The sequence below is a fragment of the Neovison vison genome, chromosome 12 (assembly GCF_020171115.1).
Source record: "Neovison vison isolate M4711 chromosome 12, ASM_NN_V1, whole genome shotgun sequence".
Lineage (NCBI taxonomy): Eukaryota > Metazoa > Chordata > Mammalia > Carnivora > Mustelidae > Neogale > Neogale vison.
This window is the reverse complement of record NC_058102.1, coordinates 108,923,487-108,950,509: the sequence shown is the minus strand read 5'-3', so window position 1 is coordinate 108,950,509 and position 27,023 is coordinate 108,923,487. Positions and strand designations below refer to the sequence as shown.

The 27,023-nt window shown below is 46.0% G+C and overlaps 1 protein-coding gene across 1 annotated transcript in view; it reads left to right on the top strand.

Annotated features, from left to right (window-relative positions):
* The first annotated feature begins 1,383 nt into the window (after window positions 1–1,383).
* The window catches only part of BID (BH3 interacting domain death agonist), a 47,120-nt gene continuing 21,480 nt past the window's right edge, over window positions 1,384–27,023 (top strand). Inside the window, exon 1 of the mRNA XM_044227273.1 lies at window positions 1,384–1,524. The gene's annotated coding sequence lies outside the window, so the exon portion shown is untranslated. The remainder of the gene's footprint in view (window positions 1,525–27,023) is intronic.

Below are 27,023 nucleotides of genomic sequence, written 5' to 3'. Positions count from 1 at the left end.
GCACTGTATCTACCACCTCATGTCTTTTGTACTCTGATCTCAGGCATCCTGTGCCCTCTTCAAAGAGGTCATCGTTGGAGGAAATATATTTATTGGAGTGAACCCGTTCTTGCTCAAAATTTCTCGATTGTCTACTTTGACACCTCCTCACAGTCTGGTTAAAATGCACACAAAATCCAGAAATTTCATTTACAGGTAGGTGCAAGTTAAGGTTGGACATTCTTGAAGTAGGAATTGGTATGTTTCATCCTTTCTTTGAAGAATTGTGAAATTAACCTATCTTGCTTTGGCTGCCAGAAACCTCCCAGACAACCCCTTTGCAAAATATTATTTGCTGTTTATACTCTAATCACTTGGAGATGCAGCTCTGATAAAGAAATAAACTTGAAATACAGATACTGTTGCTTAAATTTAACAAACCATTCCATGATGTGATTTTCATTAAATCGTTTTTAGTCATTGTAAAATTAATGCCGCCTTCCTTCTAGAAAAATTGGAAAATACAAATAAGTGAAAAGTAAAACAAAAACAAAAACAAACCCAAAACCATTGTGATTTTTATTATTTTAATGTAAGCTTGTGATGATTTTTGGTTGTACTTACTTCTAATCTTTTCCTTCTTTAAAATTGTTTCTGGGGACGCGTGGATGGCTCAATCAGTTAAGCATCTGGCTTCAGTTCTGGTCGTTATCCCAGGGTCCTGGGTTTGAGCTCCATATGGGGCTCCCTCCCGGCTCAGCTGAGAACCTGCTTCTTCCTCTCCCCCTCCCCCTCCCGATGCTTTTCTTTCTCTCTCACATGCTCTCTCTCTTTCTCAAATAATTAAATCTTAAAAAATAAAATTCAATTTATACTACTCTGTTCGAGTGTAGCAACTTCCATGGTCCTATTTGTTTTCTCTTGATTTCCATAAAGTTGTTTTCCTGATTGTTTCTCTTTTGTTGGAGTCACGTGTTTCTTCTCTGGCTGTGCAGTTGCGGGGCTCTCTGGGCACAGGCACTGGGGAATGGCTTCAGAAGATTATTCCTGGGAATCACCACCCCAGGCTGTTCCAAGAACAGCTCGTGAGGATTCTGAAAGCCCTTCCAAGCAAGGAACATTTGGAACAATTCCCTGCGTCGCCGGAATGGGCGACCAACCTCCCAGATGGCCAGCTTGATAGAGACCACGGTTTCTGGGTGGAAGTCCGCTGTATCCTCGGCCGCTCCGGCAGGTGGGGGTGAGGGTGTGGCGGCCGCTAGGCTGCTCTTGGGGGCGGGGCCCACCCCCAAGAGCAGCCTGCTGTGCTGAGCCGGGAGTTTCCCGGTAGGCGCAGGCGACTGACGGGCCGGGGGCGGGGCCGGCCGCGGCGGGCGGGAAATAAAGGAAGTGCGAGCGCGGCGGCTGCGTACTTCGCGCGCCTCGGGGACTTTGCCTCCAGTCTGCCTAGCCCGGCTCTCGGTTCCCGGCTGCCAGCTCCCGGCCCCCGGCTCCTGGAGCCCCTCGCTGCCGGTCTCTCGGCTTGCTGCCTCGGCCGCTGGGTCGGTGAGTAGCCCCCAGCTGCCCGCGCGGCTGTCTGCGCTGAGCTGCAAGTTCAGGAGCCCCTGTCTGCCCGGCGCGGGGCTGGCTCAGGGCTCGCTGCCGGCCCCACCGTCCCAAACACAGCCCCGGACCGCCTATTCCTGTGGGGCCGGACGGCGGGCGGGGAGGCGCCGCTGCCAGGTGCTACCCGGCCCGGAGCGCCCCGTGGGCCCCCACGGCCGGCAGCCCGCGACCCCACGCTTGGAGCCTGCCGGCCCTCGGCTCCCGGCGTCGAGGCAGCCTTTCACCCTGCCCGCCCGTCCGTCTGGACCCCTCCTTCGGTCCGCGCGGCCCACACACCGCCGGAAGGGCTCCCCCCCCCCCCGGAGGAAGGACACTTGGGGACCCCGGGGAGCGGGAGCGGGCCGGCGCAGGGCTCCCGGATTCTCTAGGGTAGGCTAGAGAAGGCTTTATCGTCCCCTCTCTGAGCGAGTCTTCGGGTTTGGCCGGAGGCTTGTGGGGCCTCGGCCGGGGTGCGGTGGAGGGGCTGGTGGGTGAGGACTTAAGACATCCCCCGCCCCCGGGTGGGTGGGCGGTTTGCAGTGCGATTTGAGGCTGCCAGGTCCAACCTCTGAGATGAGAAACCCGACGGGAACGATCGGGTTCAGGTCACACATCTGTTTGTTCAGCACCAGATCTGGAACCTAAATCCAGACGCAGACCTTGGGCTCTGGTCTCGGGCACTTTTCCCTGTTTTACCCCTGCCTCATTGTGGCCAAAGAGCCTGTCTTAGAACTGTTAGAAATTACATGCATGTACTGGCTGGTGGTAGAAGTTTGTTTGTTGAATGACTTTGTAACCCCAGGGGACCCTGGGAGAGCCCTAAAGCCCTCAGCTACCAAGTGGCTGGTCTGGCAGGGGTTTTTCTGGGGTCGAGGAGGGACAGTGGTGGTGACAGTGAGGATGAGCTTGAGGAACACAGGTAAGGCCTTTTGGGATTGGATTGGTCTGGAAAGGATTGAGGAGCAGGATGGGAAACCCAGCACAGAGTGCACCCAACTTCTCAGGCGACTGCCTAATTCCACTGCCAAGCCTGCCTGCCCTTCCTGCAAATCTTATCTGGCTGCCAAAGTCTCACTTGGTGGTATCTCAGCTGGTCTCTTTCTATAGAAGGGAGCTGGGGGAAGGTGCTGAAGGATGTGGTTTGTCCACATTCCATCTCCACCCATCTGGGGCAAGTGGCAGGCTCTGAGTTGGGGAAGGCTGTCCTGGGCCTTAGTCTGTGCCATCTTTTTTTTTTTTTTTTTTTTTTAAAGATTTTATTTATTTATTTGACAGAGAGCTCGTGACTGCATGTGTGCAAGCACAACCAGGGGGAGCGACAGAGGGAGAAGGAGAAGCGGGCTCCCTACAGAGCAGGGAGCCTAATGTGGGGCTCAGTGATGCGGGGCTCAATCCCATGACCTGAACCGAAGGCAGATACTCAAAGGACTGAGCCACTTAGGCACCCCTGGTCTGTGCCATATTGAGCCAGACCTTGAACCGGGGCCCTGAGAGGCCGCTGGAAGTCTTCAGTGACTGTTCCTGGTTTTGGAGCTAGAAGGAAAGTGGGAGGGGGACTTCTGGTTTTAAAAGTTTAGGTGGGGGACGCCTGGGTGGCTCAGTTGGTTAAGCTGCTGCCTTCGGCTCGAGTCATGATCCCAGAGTCCTGGGATCGAGTCCCACATCAGGCTCCTTGCTCAGCTGGGAGCCTGCTTCTCCCTCTCCCTCTGCCTGCTGCCCCCCTGCGAGTGCTCTCTCTGTGTGTCAAATAAATAAATTTTAAAAATCGTAAAAAAAAAAAAAAAAGTTTAGGTGGGCAGAGCTCTAGGAAGGCCTTGTTGGGAAGGGGGTAGGGTACGCTGCGAGGCATTGTGTGTGTTCTGTCCCTCCCACCCAGCGAGAGAAGAGGTGCAGGGTCGGCACCCTCAGGAGGCCTGGTGGAGGACTTCACAGGTGGGGTTTAAAGGCAGCCTTCTCACGGGCTTCCTTGAGCACTGAGGTGCCCAGTGCCCATGCTGTGCTGGGCATGGGGGCGGTGTGGTTCGAGAGGGACAAGCTGCTGTCTCATGGGAATGGAGACATAAACTGGCTACTGTCCTACATCAGGATGCAGGCTTTGGTGTATTTGTTGCAAAGAGCTTTGGTAACATGGGGTGGGTTGCTGTTAGCTTTGTCTGAAGAGGTTGGGCCATCTGAAGGGGACTCTGAAGAATAAATAGGATCTTGCCAGTTGAATAAGGTGGGAAAGTGCACTCAGGCCAGTGCAGGAATGCTGGGGTAGAGGTGCCTAGGTGGGAAGGGGCATTGCATGCCCTCCTCTGAGGCCTTGCGCAGGGAAGCTCACAGCCTTAGCCAACCTGGGGAGACTCATTGGAGGAACTGCTGGTTTTACTCATTGCAAATGAGAACGGCCTGTCAGAAGTGCTGAGGCCATATGGAGGAGCAAGTCGTTGAATGATGGAGCTTTCCAGGGCAGGAGTGTTGGCTTGCAGAAGGTCAGTGAATGACAGTTGGGCTGTTCTCTTCTTCTCTAGTGTAAGGGACTGTGTTAGGATGTTGCCATCATGATCAAGGACTGTGTGTTCCTTGGGGGGTAGTACCCAGCATGCTGGCTCTGGATTCTCAGCTCCTGAGAAGACTCACTCTAGAGCTGTGGCTATTGGAAGTCCTTTCTGTGCTTGTACCTCTGGTGACCATTTGTCAGTCTGGGGTTTTGGAGGGCAGTGCTGCTCTGGATGCCCCCTGAGGCTAGCTACCCACCCTACTGGGACTCCTATGCATAGGATCCCATTAGCAGTACCTTGGCTGCCGCACCGGGCTGGCCATCCCTAGGTGATCCGTGTTCTTGCCCAAAGCCACTGAGGGGTCTGAAAAAGAAGCTAATTGAGGATGGTGATAACATATAGATAGAGCTCACTGTGGGCCTGATACACACATGAATAACTTAATGTGTATTAGTTAGCTCATTTGGACATCACAGTAATCAGAAGCAAGGTTATCATCCTTACTTTTCATCTTCAGTTGGGGAAACTGAGGCATGAAGTGATTAAGTAACTCACCCAGGGTCACAGCCAAGGAAGTCAGACCCCAGAGTCCCAGCTCCAAGTGTTACATTGCACTGCCTGGATTTCCAGGTTACTCACTAGCCCATTTTCCAAATTCAGCTCATCCATCTCTGCCCCTCTACACTGGTTAGACGTGAAGGGGCAAGGAGCAGAGAGAATGGCTGTGGCCTTTCTGTGGACTTCCCTCCACTGCAGGCAGCTAGTGATGTGTGTGGGACAGGATGAAGCTTCAGGGAGCAGGGCCGTGGACCCGCCGGGTGGGATTTAGCCCCACAGGTTCCCCAGCCTCCCAACCCTGTGACCCAGTCCTTTCCCTGCCTTCCCTCGCTCTTCTCTTCCTGCCTGCAGAGGTCAAAATGGGAGAGTTTCAAATGAAAGGTTGACTCCGTGATCCGGATGAACCATAAAGCAACCATCGAATGGAAATTGTAGTTGGCTTTTTGTGTCCAGAGTCCTAGAAGCCACCAACTTAGAAAATGAGGAAGTGGTTTGTTTTAAACTAACCTCTCCTCTTGATAATCCTATCTGTTGGTGTTGGGTGTTGGAGACAGGTGCTAGGTGGTGGAGTTTTTGAGCCCCTTTGAGTCATAGACCAGGTTTAAAAGGGGGTGGTTGCATTCAGACACCCAGAGTGGTGGGACTGAAACTGCCCTGTGGGGCCTGGTAGACTGTCTGCCCTTGTGGAAGGATGTGGGGCTGCCACCATGTGAAGAGAGGCATGCCTCCTGGGTTCAGGGTGTCAGGATCACCATGGAGATCCTGGCAAGGCTTCTTGCCTGAGCTTCTGCCTGGTCTGAACGGGCCCCCAAGTCCGTGCTTAATAAGCTCCCGCCAAGCGGGGCGGGTCAGCAGTTGCCTTATATGCTCCTGTGCTTAACAAAGTGCCTTTCTTCAGAGTTAGGAAAGTGAGTACTGTGTTCTGGTCGGTGTGGGCCAGTCTTTGGAATGTGAATGTAGCCTAGTGTGGTGTGTGGGGGGGGGTCTGAGCTTTTATCTGAGGCCAGCAATGGTGATGCTGTTTTTCTGTCAGTGGGCATCTGTGTGTCTGTAGTTGGTTTCCTTTGCGTAACTATCTCAATTCTCACCGGAATTCTGGGAAATGCTGCAGTTGTGAAACATCAGTGATGGGGTGTTTCTCACGTATATGCTCATATTTAGACAAATGTTCGGGTGGTCATGGCCCTGGGTCTAGGACTGGGCCATGTCCCAGGAGCTTGGGCTTGGATCTCCACACCCTCATGTACAGCACCCCCCCACACACACACACCCACTCCCCCACCAAGCTAGAGTGAAGGATAAGAATGTCACTAGGCTGGGAGTGCCCTTTTTACAAAAGGGAAAGTGAGGTCACATGGCAGGTTGAAAGCCAGCTGTGACCCGGGTCATGCACAGAGGTCACTAGAGAGGATCCCTCTGTGGTCTGGGAATGCATGAGCCTCTTAAATGATGCCGGGTCCTAGGGACTTAGGGAGTTTGGGACTTTTCTGGGCTTTTCATCTGTCTTTCCAGGCAGAGCCAGCTGAAGTCTGGGGGACTAGTGTTCAATTAGGGCTTGGGAGATATGACAGGAGTAAGGGAGCAGAGGAAGAGGTAATAGATGGGGGTGGGGTGGGGGAGAGGGCCTGAGTCAGGAAGGCCTGTGCAACATGGTGTGGGGATCCCACTTGGGTGGGAGTAAGTGCTGGAGAGTGACACGGAGCTCAGTAACTCTGGTCTTGTGAGCGGTAAACCAGGCCTGAGGTCACAGGCATATGTGTGCCTCAGTTTGGGAGAAGGCCAGCTGGGTAAATGAGTCACAGCACCAGCAGCCCCTCTCAGCACTAGCGAGGGTGTTATTTATAATGGGTCACCATCTGGGAAGTCCAATCTGGATGGGAAGAGCTGGGAGGGGCTTCTGCACCAGCAGGCAGCTCCTTGGAGATAGAAAGGAGGAAGCCACCTCTGGGGAATCGTTAGCTGTAGGTGCTGACTTCTGGTGAGGGTGGGCACTGTGTTTGGGACTGTCCCTTCACAACCTTCTGGGCCCAGCCTACTCTGTATGTATGGTAGTGGGGGTGGGGAGGGAGCAGAGGACCAAGGTGAGGCTCAGCACCCCCCAGGGACCCTGTAATCAATGCAGGCCCTGCTATCATAGAGGAGGTAAAGGACCCTTGACTGGAACCTCTTCCAAACTTTCCAGCAGGTATGCCCCCCCCCCCCGCCGCCCTGTGTCCTGGAGAAAGGGTAGGGTTAGGGTTGTGAGGCCATTGGGTTGGTGGGCTGGGAGGTCCCTGGGTCTGGGTGACAGCAAGCCTTGAGGAGAATGCCTCTCTAGCCCATCATACTTTCGTTGTCCCCCCAAATTCCCCACCGTTAGACCAGCTGGCCCCCAGGTGTCCATCGCTTCTCAAAAAGCCCAGTTTCTCCCTGGGTATCTCCTAGGAACCTTGGTAACATCCAACCTCCCAGACTCTTTCCTGGCTGCCTGGGAAGCTGAGTCCAGGGCCATTGCTGGTCATGACATCTCATTGGGGTAGTGCTTATCTGTGTGTAAAATGATTGTATTGACTATTTTCACGCCCTGCACCATTCCAAATACAGGATATCATCCCTTTGCCTAGATGAGGAAACAGAACCTGCTAGAACTTGGGAGGTGGGAGGGTTGTTGTGAGTCCCCGCTGCACATACTTGCTGGCCCATAGTCCCTTCCTGCTCTGTTCAGCTGCCCCGCCTGCCAGCTCTGGCTGTTAAGGGCTGCGTGATTTGGGGTCTGACATGGCCTTGGTAACATCCCTTTTCTTCCCCAAGACTAAGCTCTCATAAGAAGGCAGTTAGGAGTGTAAAGGGACAGGTATATGACAAAGGCTGAGCTAAACATTTTAGAATAGCTTCTGGGATGCCTGTCTTGCCCCACCGAGTGTGCACAGATCTTTCCGAAGCCCGGGCCTAGGCAGAGGAAGGCGAGCTCCTACAGGAGACAATAGGATGGAGGCTTTTAGCAGGATGGTGGACTTTTGCAGACCTGGGTAGAGCAGTGGACCTGTGTGAGGGGATGGCCTCAGGTACCTGGGAAAGAGGCTGCTTCCTTTTTAGAACATCCTTCCTCAGGCTGCCTTTTTTTTTTCTTTTAACCACTTTATTGAGATATTTCACATACTATCATAGTCACCTATTTATTTATTTATTTTTAAAGATTTTACTTATTTATTTGACACAGAGAGAGATCACAAGTAGGCAGAGAGGCAGATGGGGAAAGAGGAGGAAGCAGGCTCCCTGTTGAGCAGAGAGCCTGATGCGGAGCTCGATCCCAGAACTCTGGGATCATGACCTGAGCCGAAGGCAGAGGCTTTAACCCACTGAGCCACTCAGGCGCCCCCATAGTCACCCATTTAAAGTAGTTCTTATTATATTCACAGAGTTGTTTTAACCATCCCCACGATCTAATTTTATTTTATTTTATTTTTATTTTTTAAAGATTTTATTTATATCACAGACAAGATCACAAGTCAGACAGAGATCACAAGTAGGCAGAGAGGCAGGCATAGAGGGGGAAGCCGGCTCCCCGCCGAGCAGAGAGCCCGATGTGGGGCTCGATTCCAGGACCCCGGGATCATGACCTGAGCCGAAGGCAGAGGCCTTAACCACCAAGCCACCCAGGTGCCCCCACAATCTAATTTTAGAACATTTCAAGAGCCCCCAAAGAAGCTCCCTACACATTATTAATCATGACCCAAATCCCACTGTCTCTGATGCTCTTGGCACCTAATTCACTCTCTGGCAGTATGGATCTGTGCATTCTGAGAGGTTCCCATAAATGGGATCATACAAAATGTGGCCTTTTGTGCCCGTCTCTTTCACTTTGCATGTTTTCACAGTCCATGCATGTTTTAACATGAATCAGACCTTCACTCCTTTTCACAGTCAGATAATATTCCACTGTCTTACAAGTACCATGTTTTATTTATGGAGTCATGGATCATTTGGGTTATTTCTACTTTCTAACAATTATGGATAATGCTGCTATGAACATTTATGTACAAGTTTGTCTGTGGGCTTATGTTTTCATTTCTCTTAGGTATATGCCTAGGAGTGGAATTGCTTGGTAACTGTGTTTTAATTGTTTGAGGAGCTGCCAAACTTTCTGAGAGAAGCTGCCTCATTTTACATTCCCACCAGCAATGCATGAGGCTTCCAGTTTCTCTCCACATTTTTGTTACCACTTGCTTTTATCCCTCTTTTAGTCTAGCCATACTGTGGGTTCACTGTGGGTTTTTGTTTTTTTTTTAAGATTTTTATTTATTTATTTGACAGACAGAGACCACAAGTAGTCAGAGAGGCAGGCAACGAGAGAGGAAGAAGCAGGCTCCCCGCCGAGCAGAGAGTCTGATGCGGGGCCCCATCGCAGGACCCTGGGATCATGACCCAAGCCAAAGACAGAGGCTCTAACCTACTGAGCCACCCAGTCGCCCCTCATTGTGGTTTTGATTAGTATTATTGTAATGGCTAATCATGTTGAGCATTTTTTCATGAGCTCATTGGCCATTTGTGTATCTTCTCTGGATCCTATTCAAATCTTTTGCCTAATTTTTAATCAGGTTGTCTTTTCATTATTATAAGAGTTCTTTATTGTCAGATTAATCATTTGCAAATATTTTCCCCTACTCCATGGGGTTTCTTGATGATATCTTTTTTAAGCACAAGAGTTAATTTTCTTTTCATTTTTTTTTTAAGATTTTATTTTTAAGTAGTCTTTACACCTAACGTGGGGCTTGGACATATAACTCCGAGGTCAAGGGTCAAGAGTTGCATGCTCTACCGACTGAGCCAACCAGTTCCTGAGTGTTAATTTTCAAGAAGTCCAGTTTATCTGTATTTTTCTTGTTTTACTTTTTTTTTTTTTTTTTTTTTTTTGGTGTCATGTCTTAGAAAGCATTGCCTGACTCAAGGTCATGAAGTTTTATTCCTGTATTCTAAGAATTTTATAGTTTAACTCATGCATTGTTTCTATGATCTATTTTGAGTTAGTTTTTGTATATGACGTGAGGGTAGGGGCTTGTGGATACTCAGTTGGCCTAGCACCGTTTGTTGAAAAGACAACTTTTTACCCTGGACTTGCCCCCTTTGTCAACTGTCAATTAACCACAGGTCCAACCTGACATTGCTGTTCCACTAATCTTATGTTTATCCTTTGCAATACCACACTGTCTTGATTACTCTAGCTTAGAAAGTTTTGAAATTGGGAAGTAACAATTTGAAATTGTTCTTCAAGATTGCCTGTTCTGTGCCCCTTACATTTCCATATGTATTAGAGGAGCCATCTGTAACTTTCTGCAAAAAAATCCAGCTGGGAGTCAGAGAGGAATCTGTAGGTGAATTGGGGGGGTGGGTATTGCCATCTTAACCTTAATAATTCTCCCAATCTGTAAGCATTGTGTGAATTTTCATTTATTTAGCTCTTTACTTTCTTTCAACAGTATTTGTAGTTTTCAGCATACAGATCTTATGCTACTTTTGTTAACTATTCCTAAGTGTTCTCTTTTTCTTGATGCTGTTATAAAGGTAATTGTTTTCTTAATTTCATTGTTGGATTCTTGATTGCTAATCTGTAGAAGTGCAATCGATCTTGCAATACTTATGTCCTGCAGCCTTGCTGAACTCACTTATTAGTTCCAGTAGTTTTTTCTTTCTTTTTTTTTTTTTTTAAGATTTTATTTATTTATTTGTCAGAGAGAGAGTACACACAAGCAGGCAGAGTGGCAGGCAGAAGCAGCAAGAGAAGCAGGCTCCCTGCCGAGCAAGGAGCCCGATGATCCCAGGACCCTGGGATCATGACCTGAACCAAAGGCAGCAGCTTAACCAACTGAGCCACCCAGGCGTCCCCCAGTAGGTTTTTTTGTTTTTGTTTTTGTTTTAATGGATGTTGGCTCAGTGTGTTTTAAAGCTTTTTGTTGTTTTTGTTGTGACAGGGTTGAAAATCATTGGGTTAGATCAGTAGTCCCCATGCCTTTGGATTGGAGAGGTTGGGAAACAGAATCAGAGCACTTGAATTCCTAAGGAATTTTCCTCTGTGCCTGTGGAAAGAATGAGGGGCTGAGAGCTTAGACTCAACCTAAGCACAGAGGCAGAGGAACCAGTCTTCTCCACTCCAGCTTCCTCCATTCCTGGTAAACCCATTTGGGCTGGATGAGTGAAAGTGTGCATTTTACAGAAATGTGTCCTTGGTGTGAGTGGCAACACCCTCCCTGCTGTGAGTTGTCAGAAAGAGGCAGTGTGAAAACTGGTGAAGAGTCAAAACCCAAAGGAAGAAGTCAGTGGCTTAGGGAAGCTGGTGAGGTCCTGTTGGGGACTGTGGAAAGGAGGAAGTCTGGGTGGCTCTAGCCCCCCAGGGTTGTCAGGACTGTCTTTCTGGCTCTGCCTTGATCCTATCCACCCCAGCAAACTGAACTTCACCCCGCTTGAGGGGAAGGACGTTTTCCTTACAGCTCTAGACTTGGTTTTACTTTCATAAAAGTGGATGTGAGAACTGGCAGACACCTTAGAAATCCACATTGTCTAGAAACTGGTTGTATCCTCTTACTAGTCCCTTCATTAATTAGAAAGCTAGGGGCACCTGGGTGGCTCAGTCGTTAAGTGTCTGCCTTCAGCTCAGGTCATGATCCCAGGGTCCTGGGATCGAACCCTGTGTCTGGCTCCCTGCTCAGTGGGAAGCCTGCTTCTCCCTCTCCCTGGCTTGTGTTTACTTTCTCACTGTCTCCCTCTCTGTCAAATAAATAAATAAAATCTTAAAAATTAGCTAAATAAAATCTTGGTTATGTGTCTATGCTACCATTTTATATTTGTATGAAAGTCATGGTTTCACTTCTTTTTCTTTTAATTACATATTAGTGGTTTGGGAGGTCATCCACTGAAAAGCATGCCCAATGGATTCACATGGTCTTTTCTTAGCTACCAGAGGGACTAGCTAAGAACTTGTTTCTTGACTTTGCCAACTGTGTGTGTGTCTCTCTTCCTCTCTCTCTCCCCTGACTTTGTTTTGTTTTGATTTTTGGTTTGCACATGCAGATCAATTATTCCCATCACTGACAGGTGGCATCAGTGATCAAAAATTTGGCTTTGTGGTCTCACCATGTGCTGATCTTTACAGACAGATGGATTCTCTGTTGAATGAGGGATGGCGGAGAGGCTGGGTTGTTGGACCTTACTGTGTCCTTAGTCTCTCGTGTTCAGTTTGGTTCAGAATTTTGTGTCCACCAGGAAGAACAACTCTGACATCTGAGGCAGTATGTCTTTGTGTTTCTATGTTTACTTTCAACCTGGAGCTGATGTAGAATTGATGCCACAAGTTCTCTATGTCTATAGTTCAGAAAGGCCTTTGCCTCTCATTGTGTAATTGTGAAACAAATTTCTTTAATTATTGGGGAATTAGGCTGTAAAGTGTCTTAAGTTGGATCAACTTGTGGACGTAAACGTCTACATAAATCAAGTATTTCTTAAAATTTCCAGAAAATAAGGAAATTGCACTCTTTTTTTTAAAAGATTTTTTATTTTTTTATTTTTTTAGGTAATCTCTACCCCCAGTCTCCTACCGTACAATCCCAAGATCAAGAGTCTCGTGCTCCACTGACTGAGCTAGTCAGGTGCCCCAAGGAAATTGCACTCCAAGTGACTGAAATGCACTCGACTTAAGAAAAATTCTTACAGAACAAATGTTTTTTTAAGAATGCAGATTTAGGGACGCTTGGGTGGCGCAGTTGGTTGGACAACTGCCTCCGGCTCAGGGCGTGATCCTGGAGTCCCGGGATCGAGTCCCACATCAGGCTCCCAGCTCCATGGGGAGTCTGCTTCGCTCTCTGACCTTCTCCTCACTCATTCTCTCTCTCACTGTCTCTCTCTCTGAAATAAATAAAATAAAATCTTTAAAAAAAAAAAAAAGATTTAAAAAAAAAAAAGAATGCAGATTTATATTAAGATAAGTCTTTGACGCCTGGGTGGCTCAGTGGGTTAAGCCGCTGCCTTCGGCTCAGGTCATGATCTCAGGGTCCTGGGATCGAGTCCCGCATCGGGCTCTCTGCTCAGCAGGGAGCCTGCTTCCTCCTCTCTCTCTCTGCCTGCCTCTCTGCCTACTTGTAATCTCTCTCTGTCAAATAAATAAATAAAATCTTTAAAAAAAAAAAAAGATAAGTCTTTGACAAATGAGAATGAAGTAATAATTTGGTGTAAAAAAGCTGTCTTTTCTCTGATTTATTAGTATTAGATATAATACTGATTGTATTTAGTAACAATATACAGTAAATCAATATAATAAATACAGTAAATTTTATTCTACCTTCCCCCCATGCCCAAACTTCTACAGGTAGACCATTACTCTTATGTAATATTTAAGGTTATAAAAAATGTAAATTTGTTTTCAACTAAATTCAGTTAAATTCTGACAGTGTTTTTATTTTAACAGTACAGTATTCAAAGATAAAACTTAACCTAAAACTTGGGATAATATTAAATTGGCTTAGTTAGTGGGTAGTAATTGTATATATAGAATACTGAAACATTGATTACTAGGTATAATTTTAAGTTTTTTTTTAATATACTGAAAAGCTTTACTTTGGTTAATATTAATGAATGTGTGAGAAAGTATAAAAGTTGTGTGTGTGTGGCTATAGAAAGTTGTGTTGTGTATTGTGTTCAGATGTCGTCTGCTAAAATGTTCTGAAATATTTGTATATGACAGCTTTCAACCTCCTAGTTCTCTGGGAAGTATTAAGTAAAAGTTCTATTTAATATGAATGGCACATGAATATGAATGGCAGATGAACATTTTGTGTATATGCTTTTAATTTTTAAGCAAAGGTGGTTTTTTTTCCCCCTCAAAGCAGCATTTCTCAGACCTTTTGTTCTTTTGCTCTTTTACACATAAAAATTATTGAGGACCCCCAAAAGCTTTTGATTAAGTGGGTTTTCTCTATTATATTTTCTATGTTTGAAATTAAAACTGAAAAAATTTAAAAGTATTTATTCATTTGAAAATTTATCAGGTCTGGGGCAACTGGGTGGCTCAGTCATGAAGTCTTTTGCTCAGGTCATGGTCCCAGGATCCTGGGTTTGAGTCCCACATCAGGCTCCCTGCTTATCAGGAAACCAGCTTCTCCTTCTCCCACTCCCCCTGCTTGTGTTCCCTTTCTTGCTTTGTCTCTGTCAAATAAATAAAATAAATAAAAATAAATAAAACCTAAAAAAAAGAAAATACCAGTGCTTATTGCTTGTTAACATGAACTTTAAAAAATACTATAGTTTAGGGGCGCCTGGGTGGCTCAGTGGGTTAAAGCCTCTGCCTTTGGCTCGGGTCATGATCCCAGGGTCCTGGGATCGAGCCCCACATTGGGTTCTCTGCTCTGCGGGGGGCCTGCTTCCTCCTCTCTCTCTGCCTCCCTCTCTGCCTACTTGTGAACTCTGTCAAATAAATAAAATCTTAAAAAAAAATACTATAGTTTAAAAAAATTAAAAAAATAAAAAATACTATAGTTTATAAAACCCCACTTCTCATGAGAACATTGTTTCATGTTTTGCAAATCCATTAAATGACTGAGTTTGCAAAGAAGCTATGAAATATGTCATAGCTTTGGCAAAGTTTGCTTATTTTGATGGTTTTGCTTTCTTGGTTTACTCATTGGTGCCTTTACTGCCAAAATGAAAGATTATTCTTTACTTTCTGTGTAATCCAACTTGATTACACAGATTCTGTAAAACAATAATTTTTGATACTTTATGGTTTTATTGATTGCTTGAAGGAAAAAAAACCCACAAAGAGCAAAGGCTCATGACTTATGAAAGAACTAAGATTTTGTTAGTTTCACTAATAGGCAACCAGCTCTGGTTTCTCAAGTGTCCACTGATCCTAGTTTAAATGCCAGGTGGCCTCTGACAACCATTTTGATGTTGCCCTCCAGAAATTGGACCCTAAATGTAGACAGAAATTTTTTTTCTGAATATCTGTTATTCTCAGCAGTAATGAGATTTCTCAGAGTGCCCCTGGAAAGCCACAAAAGTCATTCACCTTCTAAAAAGAAATATTATAAAATTAATTAGATTTGTTTGAAGCGTCACTCCTGTGAGGGCTGTGTGAGAAAAGTAGCTGTCAGATCAGAGTAGGGGCTCGCTTGGGCTTTCCTTGGATATGTTTGTACAGATAAAATGTTATGAATGCAAATATTTCAGAAAACGTTTGCTTTATGGGAAATGCCTTTCTGCCTAAAATATGTTTTCATTCTCAGGAGAAAGTGATGAAGTTTGTTATAAAACAGTTATGTGCCATATCCCAAAAGAGAATCTGTCTCTCCTCCATTCTTATATTACCACTCGGAGAAATGCCACCTGTAGATAACCTGGGGTTTCTGTGTATGTTGTGTATGTATGTGTATCTCCAACAAAGGACAGAATCAGCCTTGTGGAAAAGCATTATACCAAGTACCTTAAAATAGTAATACTTTAAAAAACGGGCTTTTGAGCTAGCACGGCCTCAGCAACTTCCAGGTGACACCAGTGCATGGAGTCAGGATTTTCGGGCCACTTTTTCCTTTGGATACTGAGTGACAGCTCCGTGGAAGTGGTCTCCTGACCTCAGATGCTGCTGAGCATGATGTCTATGGGACACAGCAAACCCATGCGGGAAACAGTGCTATGGGGATTTGCTTGGAATACTGCTGAGGTTTCATTTCCATTTTCTAGGTACATGAGGAAACTCCTTAAGCTGTCCATATCTGTCTGTAACCTGTAACAACTTAGTAGACTCTGCTTTGGGAAACTGACATGAAACATTTAAAAATGTTACCTAGTTCTCTGCTGCCCTCCTACCACCCCCCAAACCTCACCCACCTACCCCTCTCCCCCACCCGGGAATTCCTGTGAAGTCTCCCTGTTTTATGTGATGATATCTGCATAGATTCACTATGAAGAATCTGTCCATTTTTAAAAATCTGTGGTGGAGTGTCTGGTGGGCTCAGTCAGTAGACCTTGCAACTCTTGGTCTTGGGACTATAAATTCAAGTCCCACACTGGGTGTAGAGATGACTTAAAATCTTTAAAAAAATTTATAGTAAAATAGGGCGCCTGGGTGGCTCAGTGGGTTAGGCCGCTGCCTTCGGCTCAGGTCATGATCTCAGGGTCCTGGGATCGAGGCCCGCATCGGGCTCTCTGCTCAGCAGGGAGCCTGCTTCCTCCTCTCTCTGCCTGCCTCTCTGCCTGCTTGTGATCTCTCTCTGTCAAATAAATAAATAAAATCTTTAAAAAAAAAAAATTTATAGTAAAATAGATATTACATAAAATTTACCATTTGAACCATTTTAAGTAGACAGTTCAGTGGCATTAATGAGGAATTAATAATTGTCTAAAACAGCAGGAATAATTCCTCAGGTAAGTGGAATTAATTGTACAGTGTATTTGGCTTTCGTGTCTGGTTTATTTTATTCGAGTAATGTCTTCAGAGTTCATCAATGTGGGAGCCTGTGCCAGAATCTCATTCTTTTTTTGGTGCATGGTAAAATACACATAACATAAAATTTACAATTTTAGGGGCGCCTGGGTGGCTCAGTCGTTAAGCATCTGCCTTGGGCTCAGGTCATGATCCCAGAGTCCTGGGATCGAACCCTGCATCGGACTCCCTGCTCAGCAGGAGGCCTGCTTCTCCCTCTCCCATTCCCCCTGCTTCGGTTCCCTCTCACCCTGTGTCTCTCTCTGTCAAATAAATAAATAAAATATTTTTAAAAAAATTTACAATTTTGGGGCGCCTGGGTGGCTCAGTGGGTTAAAGCCTCTGCTTTCGGCTCGGGTCATGGTCCTGGGGTCCTGGGATGGAGTCCCGCGTCGGGCTCTCTGCTTGGCGGGGAGCCTTCCCTTCCTCTCTCTCTGCCTGCCTCTCTGGCTGTTTGTGATCTCTGTCTGTCAAATAAATGAATAAAATCTTTAAAAAAAATTTGACAATTTTAACCATTTTCTTTTTTTTAAAGATTTTATTTATTTATTTGTCAGAGCGAGCGCACAAGCATTGGGAGCGGCAAGCAGAGGGAGAGGGAGAAGCAGGCTCCCCCCTGAGCAAGGAGACCAGTGCGGGACTCAATCCCAGGACTCTGGGATCATGACCTGAGCAGAAAGCAGATGCTCAACTGAGTGAGCCACCCAGGCATTCCCCATTTTAACCATTTTCAAATGTGTAGTTCAGTGGCGTTAAGTACTTTTATATTGTGCAAACATCACTACCACCCATGTCCAGAATTTTTTCATCTTTCCAGCTGAAATTCTATAGCCCTTAAATAGTGACTCCCTACTTCCTCCTCCTAGCCCTTGGCAACCACCGTTCTACTTTTTGTCTGTGAATTTGACTACTCTAGGCACCTCATGTAAGTGAAATTATACAGTATCCACCCTTTTGTATCTGGCTTATTTCACTTAGCATAATGTCCTCAAGGTTCATCCATGTTATGTCATGTGTCAGAGAGAGAGAGAGCATGAGCACAGGGGAGGGACAGAGCGGGTGGAAGAAGCAGACTCTCCACTGAGCAGGGAGCCCAGTGTGGGACTGGATCCCAGCACTCTGGGATCATGACCTGAGCTGAAGGCAGACACTTAACCAAAAGGGACCCAGACACCCCCTTGCTTTTCCTTTTTGAAGCTGAATTAATATTCTACTTTATGGGTAGAACCATGTTTTGTTTGTCCATTCACTCGTCTATGGACATTTGCATGGCTTTTGTGAATAGTGCCACTAGAACATGGGTGCATATACCTGTTTGAATCACTGTTTTCACTTTTTTGGTGTATATACCCAGAAGCAGAATAATTTAAATTAAACCATATGGTAACTCTGTGTATAAATTCTTTGAGAAACTGTTACCAAACTCTGATAAGATACACAGTACCTAATGTCTGAGATACTGGATTTGAAGCAAAGAAAGTTTTATCATCAGACCGGCAATCCAAGGAGAAATCAGGGGATCATTTCCAAAGTGGAGTGACCCTGTTGAGCCTAGGGACCAATTATATATTTGAAAGAAAAGGAAGGGATTTCTTGAAACCATAAGAGGGTGGGGGCTCAACAACCTGGAGGTAAGCATTCTTCAGAACAATGGGGCACTATTTGGGACCTGGTACATCAAGACAGATGTTACCATCTGGTCCCCATTAGGTTTATTTTTATTTTATTCATTTATTTGTCAGAAAGAGCACGAGCGTGTTTGCGCAGACTCAATACCAGGATCCTGGGGTCATGACCTAAGCCAAATCAGACTTTATTTTTTTTTTAAAGATTTTATTTATTTATTTGACAGACAGAGATCACAAGTAGTCAGAGAGGCAGACAGAGAGAGAGGAAGGGAAGCAGGCTCCCCGCTGAGCAGAGAGCCCAACTCGGGGATCATGACCTGAGCTGAAGGCAGAGGCTTTAACCCACTGAGCCAAATCAGACTCTTAACCTACTGAGCCACCCAGGTGCGCCCCCCCCCCCCGCGCCCAGTTATGTTTCTGCAATGATTGAGTAAACACGGAGCAGGGATAAAAAGGCAGTTAATGTTTGATCATGCATGGAACATAATTAGGGAACATAACAGAACGTGGAGCTGAGTTAATAATGCGATTAATAAAATTATAGTTCTGTTTATGCTCTAAGAGAGGTCCAGAAACTGGGGTGCCTGGGTGGCTCAGTGGGTTAAAGCCTCTGTCTTCGGCTCAGGTCACGATCCCAGGGCCCTGGGATCCAGCCCCGTGTCAGGCAGGCTGCTCAGCGGGGAGCCTGCTTCCTCCTCTCTGCCTGCCTCTCTGCCTACTTGTGATCTCTGTCTATCAAATAAATAAAATCTTTTTTTTTTAAAGATTTAATTTATTTATTTGAGAGAGAGAGACAGTGAGAGAGAGCATGAGCAGAGAAGGTCAGAGAGAAGCAGACTCCCCGTGGAGCTGGGAGCCCGATGTGGGACTCGATCCCGGGACTCCAGGATCATGACCTGAGCCAAAGGCAGTCGTCCAACCAACTGAGCCACCCAGGCATCCCAATAAATATCTTAAAAAAAAAAAAAAAAGAGGTCCAGAAACCAAGCATCTGGCCTCAAAACTGTCATACTGTCCTTTTTTAAAAAACCAGGATGTAATTGGACAAGCTGATAAGTGTAACCAGGTCCTTACTTGGAATGTCATATTTCTGCAGGATGTGCATGCAGTCGGCTATGACCAACCATTTTTCACTTTATGGAACCAGTGCCCACAAAGCCTTGCCAGGAACGCTGCCTGGCCTCTGCCTCCTAGGGCCTTAGCTGTATGGGGGGGGGGTGGGGAGAGGGGGGGCTGTTAGGAAGATCACTTTTTTTTTTTTTAAAAGAATTTATTTATTTATTTGACAGAGATCACAAGTAGGCAGAGGCAGGCAGAGAGAGAGAGGAGGAAGCAGGCTCCCTGCTAAGCAGAGAGCCCGATGCGGGACTCGATCCCAGGACCCTGGGATCATGACCTGAGCCGAAGGCAGTGGCTTAACCCACTGAGCCACCCAGGTGCCCCAGAAGGTCACTTCTTGACAGGCCAGGGAATTTAAGATACTTGGTGGACCTGAATAAAAGAGGCAAGAGACTGACTATACAAATGGACTGTGGCCAGACCATACATAAAAGCAGAATCCACCACCTGCAACAACCTACCCGGGAAACTAACCCCTCCTTATATAATGACCAACTCAAGAAGGCAGCCTGCTAGAAATCAGGTCTGTCTCTGCTGACAGTCTAGAAAGCTAAAAATAACTTCTGTAATAATTGGCCCCTGCTGGCCTTCATTATAACTGGTTTCCTGGGGCGCCTGGGTGCCTCAGTGGTTTAAGCCTCTGCCTTCAGCTCAGGTCATGATCTCAGGGTCCTGGGATCGAGCCCCACATCGGTCTCTCTGCTCAGCGGGGAGCCTCCTTCCCCCTCTCTCTCTGCCTGCCTTCTGCCTACTTGTGATCTCTCTCTATCAAATAAATAGATAAAAATCTTTGGAAAAAAAAATAACTGGTTTCCTACTCTTTATCCCTGCTTCCAACTTAGGACATGCAGAAGAAGCCACATATGTACCCCTAACCAGTCATATACAGTGCCACCAGCCTCCAGCCGGGACACACCTGAAGCCCCCTCCTTTTCTCACAGTAAATCTTTCCCAATCCTCTGCCTGCCTTTGAGAATCTGCCAAATTCGAATGTTGGGATGAAAAGCCTTTGTTCCCAGGTGGTTGGGCTTTCTTTATTTCCTTAGAAGAATTCACTCACATTAATAGGAACTGCCATGAAACCTGCTGCAATTGCTTAGGCTTGGTTTCCTGCCCTCAGGTCTCAAATAATAATGTGTTTAAAAGTCCAGTCCAAGATTCCCTATTCCTTATTGAAAGTCTCCAGTCCGAAGTTGATTTTGTGACCTTAGTAGTTCAATATTGCATGACTCTAAATTTCCAAAAGAAACTTAGAGGTTTAAACTGGTTAATGAACACTTTTGCTGCACTGATGTAAATTACTAGGCTGATCTTTGAGATGATTGTCATAGTCAGGAAGACCGTCAGGAAAAATTTTGAAGGACTTTGAAATGCGAAATAAAAAAACCCAACCGGGATGTTCTGACTAGTACACCCTTTTATTTTCTTTGCCTTTTATTGTCTTTGAGTTATTTTAAATCTTTGTAAGTTAAAGAAAACTGATACTAGTGTAAATGATTGTTCATAGAAATGCAAATGAGCTGTCCAGCAGAATACCTTCTGGATATTGACTAGCTTGGGGTGTGTTTTGTAAATTCATCTCAGCTTTCCCATTGCCTGTGGCTATGGATCTTTGATTCCTTTGAGTGGTTTTAACTTCCTTTTTTTTTTTTTTTAAGGTTTTATTTATTTATTTATTTGAGAGAGAGAGAGAGAGAGAGAGAGAGAGAGAGGTGGAGAAGAGACAAAGAGCAGGGGGAGAGGGAGAGGGAGAGTGAGAAGCAGACTTCCTGCTGAGCAAGGAAGCAGGGGGAGGTGCAGGGCAGGGGGACTCTATCCTGGGACTCTCGGGTCATGACCCCAGCTGAAGGCAGGCAGTCGCTTAACGAACTGAGCCACCCAGGCACACTGAGTGGTTTTAACATTTTACTGTTTACCCCATTAAGTAAGTTAAATAAAATCTTTAATATGTGCTCATTTAAGAAAGAAAAGAAAAAGGAAATCCACCTTCTCTAAACCCATTTTTCTGAGGAAGACACACCAAGGCCCAGAAAAGTGAACTCCCTTCCCTGCCCCTGTCTTTTCCAGATAGCACTTTCTCTTCTGAATCCCCAGTCTGGAGAAAATATAAAAATATCTATATTTTTATAGATATTTATATTTTATGGGGAAAATATAAAAACATTTTCGTAGATATACAACTGACCTTTGAACAACTTGGGTTTGAATTCAGGTTCACTTATATGCAGATTTTTTTCCAAATATAAACTTGGACATTGATAAATAGAGTGCAGTACTGTATCCTCCTGATGATTTTCTTAATGACTTTTTTCCTAGCTTAATGTTTAAATTTTTAAAAAGGTTTTATTTATTAATTTTAGAGAGCGAGAGAGTGGGGCTCAAAGCCTGATGTGGAGCTCAGTCTCAACCCTGAGATCGTGACCTGAGCTGAAAATCAAGAGTTGGACACTTAACCAACTGAGCCACCCAGGCGCACCTCTAGCTTACTTTATTATAGGAATACAATACATCCTACATTTAACATGCAAAGTGTATGTTAATCACTTGTTTGTGTTATCAGGCTTCCAGTAAACTTTAGTAGTTGAGTTTTAGGGGAGTTAAAAGTTACACATGCACTTTTGACTACACATGCAATCAGTGCCCCTAATCCCCACGTTGTTCAAGGGTCAACTTGGTCTATCTATAAAAATAGAGCTTGGTCTATCTATAAAAATAGATATAAATATATTTTCCTAAATATTAAGCTGTAAGATATATATGGATGTTTATAGATATATTTATATCTATATATAAAAATAAAGGACAACCTCACTAACATGGAGTCGGGGCCAGCAGGGGGCGCTCTCGTGCCCTACCACTCCTCCTCTAGCGCCGACCTAGCAGGGAGAGAAGGGAACCCTCTTACACTGTTGGTGGGAATGCAAGTTGGTGCAGCCTCTTTGGAGAACAGTGTGGCGATTCCTCAAGAAATTAAAAATAGAGCTTCCCTACGACCCTGCAATTGCACTCCTGGGTATTTACCCCAAAGATACAGATGTCGTGAAAAGAAGGGCCATCTGTACCCCAATGTTTATAGCAGCAATGGCCACAGTCGCCAAACTATGGAAAGAACCAAGATGCCCTTCAACGGATGAGTGGATAAGGAAGATGTGGTCCATATACACTATGGAGTATTATGCCTCCATCAGAAAGGACGAATATCCAACTTTTGTAGCAACATGGACGGGACTGGAAGAGATTATGCTGAGTGAAATCAGTCAAGCAGAGAGAGTCAATTATCATATGGTTTCACTCATTTGTGGAGCATAACCAATAGCATGGAGGACAAGGGGCGTTAGAGAGGAGTAGGGAATTTGGGTAAATTGGAAGGGGAGGTGAACCATGAGAGACTATGGACTCTGAAAAACAGTCTGAGGGGTTTGAAGTGGCAGGGGGGTGGGAGGTTGGGGTACCAGGTGGTGGGTATTATAGAGGGCACAGCTTGCATGGAGCACTGGGTGTGGTGAAAAAATAATGAATACTGTTTTTCTGAAAATAAATAAATTGGGGAAAAAAAAAAAAAAAAAAAAAGAAGGGTACCTTGTGAGCCCCCACTGCTGTACTGCCCCAGCGCGAGATCCAATGAGAGGACAAAGGAGCCCAGCCAAAGAGCCTGTCCTAATTCAGCCAGTGAGAAACCACTATACTTGGAGCCCCAGTTTACCTCAGTGGACTTTTTGTTTAACCTTGTTTTTGTTAAACCTCCAGGTTTCCCCCTTCCCTCTCCAAGAGTTTTCCTTGCTAAGAACTTTCCTATAGTTTTGCCTTAGCAGTTTAATTTTTTTAAGGTGACCATCTCACACACACAGTTGACCTTTGAACAACATGGGGGTAGAGGCGCTGATTCCCTCACTTCTGGCCCCATGGTCAGAAACCTACATATCACTTTTAAAAGAATTATTTTTATTTATTTATTTGACAGAGAGAGACACAGCGGAGCAGGGAGCCCGATGCGGGGCTCAATCCCAGGAACCTGGGATCATGACCTGAGCTGAAGGCAGATGCTTAGCAACTGAGCCACCCAGGCGCCCCAACATACCACTTTTTAAAAAAAAGATTTTGTTTATTTGGCAGACATACAGCGAGAGAAGGAACACAAGCAGGGGGAGAGGGAGCACCAGGCTCCCTGCCAGCCAGGGAGCCCGATATGGGGCTCAGTCCCAGGACGCTGGGATCATGACCTGAGCTGAAGACAGATACTCAACCCACTGAATCATCCAGGCGCTCCTACATACCACTTTTGACACCTCAGAAACTTAACTGCTAATAGCCTACTGTTGACAAGAAGCCTTCCTGATAACACGGTCAATTAACAGATATCTTTGTGTATTCTATGTATTATACATTGTATATATATTTTTTTAAGATTTTATTTATTTGACAGAAACACAGTGAGAGAGAACACCGGCAGGGGGAGTGGAGTATAAGAGGGAGAAACAGGCTTCATGCTGAGCAGGGAGCCAATGAGGGACTCGATCCCAGGACCCTGGGATCATGTCCTGAGCTGAAGGCAGACGCTTAATGACTGAGCCACCCAGGCGCTCCTATACATTGTATTCTTATAATAAAGTAAGCTAGAATGGGGTGCCTGGGTGGCTCGCTCAGATGGTTAGGCATCTGCCTTCAGCTCAGGCCAGGATCTCCAGGTCCTGGGATCAAGCCCCCCGGTCAGTCAGTAGGTTGGTCAGTTGGTCAGCTCCTGCCTTAGCATGGAGTCTGCTTCTCCCTCTGCCTCTCCCTTCTGCTTGTGCTCTCTCTCTGTCTCTCAAATAAATAAAATATTAAAAAAAATAAAGTAAGCTAGAGAAAGAGAGATGTTATTGAGAAAATAAGAGAAAATACATTTACAGTACTGTACTGGAAGAAATCTGCGTGCAAGTGGACCACAAAGTTTAAACCCATTTTCAAGGGTCTACGATATAAAGAGATACCTTTGCCCATGCATCTTTTTTTTTTCTTTAAACATTTTATTTTTTGAGAGAGAGAGTGTGTGAGAGAAAGCACAAGTGGTGGAGAGGGAGAAGCAGGCTGCCCATCGAGCAGGGAGCCTGACGTGGGGCTCAGTCCCAGGACCCTGAGACCAAAGGCAGACACTTAACTGACTGAGCCATCCAGGTGCCCCCCATCACGGTTCATTTTTACCATTGTTCCTCCAGCTGCATGCACCATGCCTGCCCACTGAACGAGCTCAACCTGGGTTGCTGACCGATGAGAGCCATATTCACAGTCACACAGCTGGTCATGTGATGGGCTGGGGTCATGCAGAGTTGGGTTCTTCCAGCATAACTGTAGCATGCCCCCCTGTGCAACGTTGAGTGACCTTGATGTCTGCTTGGTGGTTGGTGAGGAGTTCAGTGTAGCGGGGCGGACATAGGTGAATCTGTTGGGAAGGAGAGGCCTGCCCTGCCAAGATTTTGTGCTCATAAAAACCTTTGTCCTTTCAGGGCGTTTGTGTATGCTTGCTCCTGCATCGCTTTGGCCCAGGCCTCCCAAGTTGACTGACTTTATGGGATGGTGTTAGGCTGTTTTTGGTGAACTTTAGGGTTTTCAGTTATTACAGGGACATTTGGCATCCAGGGTGAGGCTCTTGGGCCTCAGGAAAGGAAATTGGAGTCTGAGTAGACACATACCAGGTATCCACAGTCTGCTTATGTTACTCACGGAACACAGGCCCAGAGGTGGGCACCAGCTTGCCTCACATCCCCAGCCTGAGCAGCTCTGCAGGTGCTGAGGTGTTCCCTGCCCTCACGGGGCACCCTCCAGTCTCAGCCTTGACTCTGAAAATTAGGGTAGAAGTGGCGCCTTCTTTACAGGGATGTCATGAAGAATAGAGAGAAACCACAAGGAGAGGTGGGCCTGGCCCTGTGGCTGGTTTCTTTGGATGTTGTCAGTACATGGTGGTTGTCGGGGTCTTGTTATGAGGAATAATATCTGCCTTCCCTGCACCTCAGGATCCTAGACTGATAAGGGTTGGCGGGGGGAGGGTAGAAACCAGCCGTGCAGAATCTCAAGTCCCAGGCTGCGTCCATCACAGGGGTCTCGGGACTGGTGAAATCCTGGCTGTGAACATGCTAGGTAACTGGAGAGCCTCGTTCAGAGGGAAGCCAGTGGCTTACTGCTTCCCGTTCCCATCTACCTCACCATTTTCCCACTGAATCTCAGAAAGGAGAGGACATCGGTTCTTGTCTGCTTGAGTTTTCCTTCTTGCTGGCAACTTTGGCTAGGAATTGGGGTTCGTGGATAGAGCCATTGTTGCCGTGGAGCCATTGAGGTTTTCCCTGGGTCTTCACTCCTGTATGCCTGGTCCTGCTCACAGCTGGCGGTTGACTCATTGAGGAACCAAGCAGTGAAGCCAGAGGTAGACCAGATGCAGGCGGATACTCTGCCCTGAAGGTTTATGCATCCCCCCAGCTCTGCTTAGCCAGGCGTGGGAGTGCTACCCCTTTTCCTAAAGACCTCCATTGGGCCATACATCCCTCGGTACTGTGTCAGTGACCCTGAGGCCTATGTTTCCTGGGCACAGCCCAGCTGAGCTACAAGTCCCTGTAGTTCATGACCACTGTGGTGCCTGTGCACATGCTCAATTTTCACATCTATCTCCTTTGATTCTGGACTTAGTAGGAAAACACTACACCTGGGTATTCATCCTAGTCCTGTTTTTAATGGTGAAAAAGTAGAAACTATAAATGTTCAATAATAAGGCATTAATTGTATTTGAGGGTGTTTGTACAGTAGAACAGGGTTTTCAGCCTCAGCACTGCTGACACTTTGGGTTAGAGAATTCTTCGTTCTGGGGCCTGCCCCGTTGCTCTGTAGGATGTTGAGCAGCATCCCACTGGATACCAGTAGCACACTCCCCAGACAACCAGAGATGTCTCCAGACACTGCCACACGTTCCTTGGGGAGGCGAAGTCATAACTGGTTGAGAACAAACCTCTGTAAAATAAAACACGTTTTGAAAAATACCTATTGAAGTGGAAACATAATCACAATTTGAACGAAGAAGACAGTCTACCTGAAGATGTGGATGTGTGTATTTTTACCCTTAAAAACAAAACTGCCAGTTATTTTTACGGGCAAAAAAAAAAAAAAAAAAAAAAAAAAAGGTTTATTGGGGCTCCTGGGTGGCTCAGTCGTTAAGCGCCTGCCTTTGGCTCAGGTCATGATCCAGGGTCCTGGGATCGAGTCCAGCATTGGCATCCAGCTCTCTGCTCACGGGAAGCCTCATGCTTCTCCCTCTCCCACTCCCCCTGCTTGTGTTCCCTCTCTCGCTTTGTCTGTGTCAAATAAGTGAATAAAATCTTTTTTAAAAATAGGTTTATTCATCAATAGCAAAGAATTGCATTTTGGGACAAGCTAGCCACACCAAAACCATAGGCAACTCCCCAGCGCAAAGCAGAGGAACACTCTTAGGGAGGAAAGGGCAAAGCTGGGAGGGCTGTTAGAAACAAAATTTCATTGGATGAAACTTGGAGTTTGAAGTATAGTGACCTTCATTGGTTGGGCTGTGGGGGGAGCCTAACCTTCCTCCTGCTGCGGTAGTTAAGTAGTATCTGCTGGCAAGGTGCAAGGGCACCCCCTGCTGGCTCCCCAACTCCATTCTTTTTTTTTTTTTTAAAGATTTTATTTATTTGAGAGACAGTGAGAGAGAGCATGAGAGGGGAGAAAGTCAGAGGGAGAAGCAGACTCTCCACGGAGCAGGGAGCCCGATGTGGGACTCGATCCCAGGACTCTGGGATCATGACCTGAGCTGAAGGCAGTCGCTTAACCAACTGAGCCACCCAGGCACCCTCCCCGACTCCATTCTAACCAAAGTTTCCTTTTATTAATTTTCACATTTTCCCCCTTTTGATCAAGATCTTTTTTTAAAGCATTGCTGATCAAGAGTCAGGGTTTTCCATATGTAGTGGTTTTGTTCCTCAGTGCCAAGAAGGACCTTCCCTGGTTGTCATGTCCTTCTTGGGAGGGAAAGTGCATAGCACTTGGAAACCACTTAAGGCAGCATTTGATAGCAAGGAGGGTTAGGAGGGAGGACTCTCTGGCACTTCCCACCTATAGCCTATTTATAAAAATGTGAGCATTGGAGATCATCTTGAAGCACTGAGCCAGCATCGTGTGATTGGGTACATTGTTTTCAGAAAGTTTGACAGAAAACAAAATACAAAACCTAAAACAATTCAATTTTAA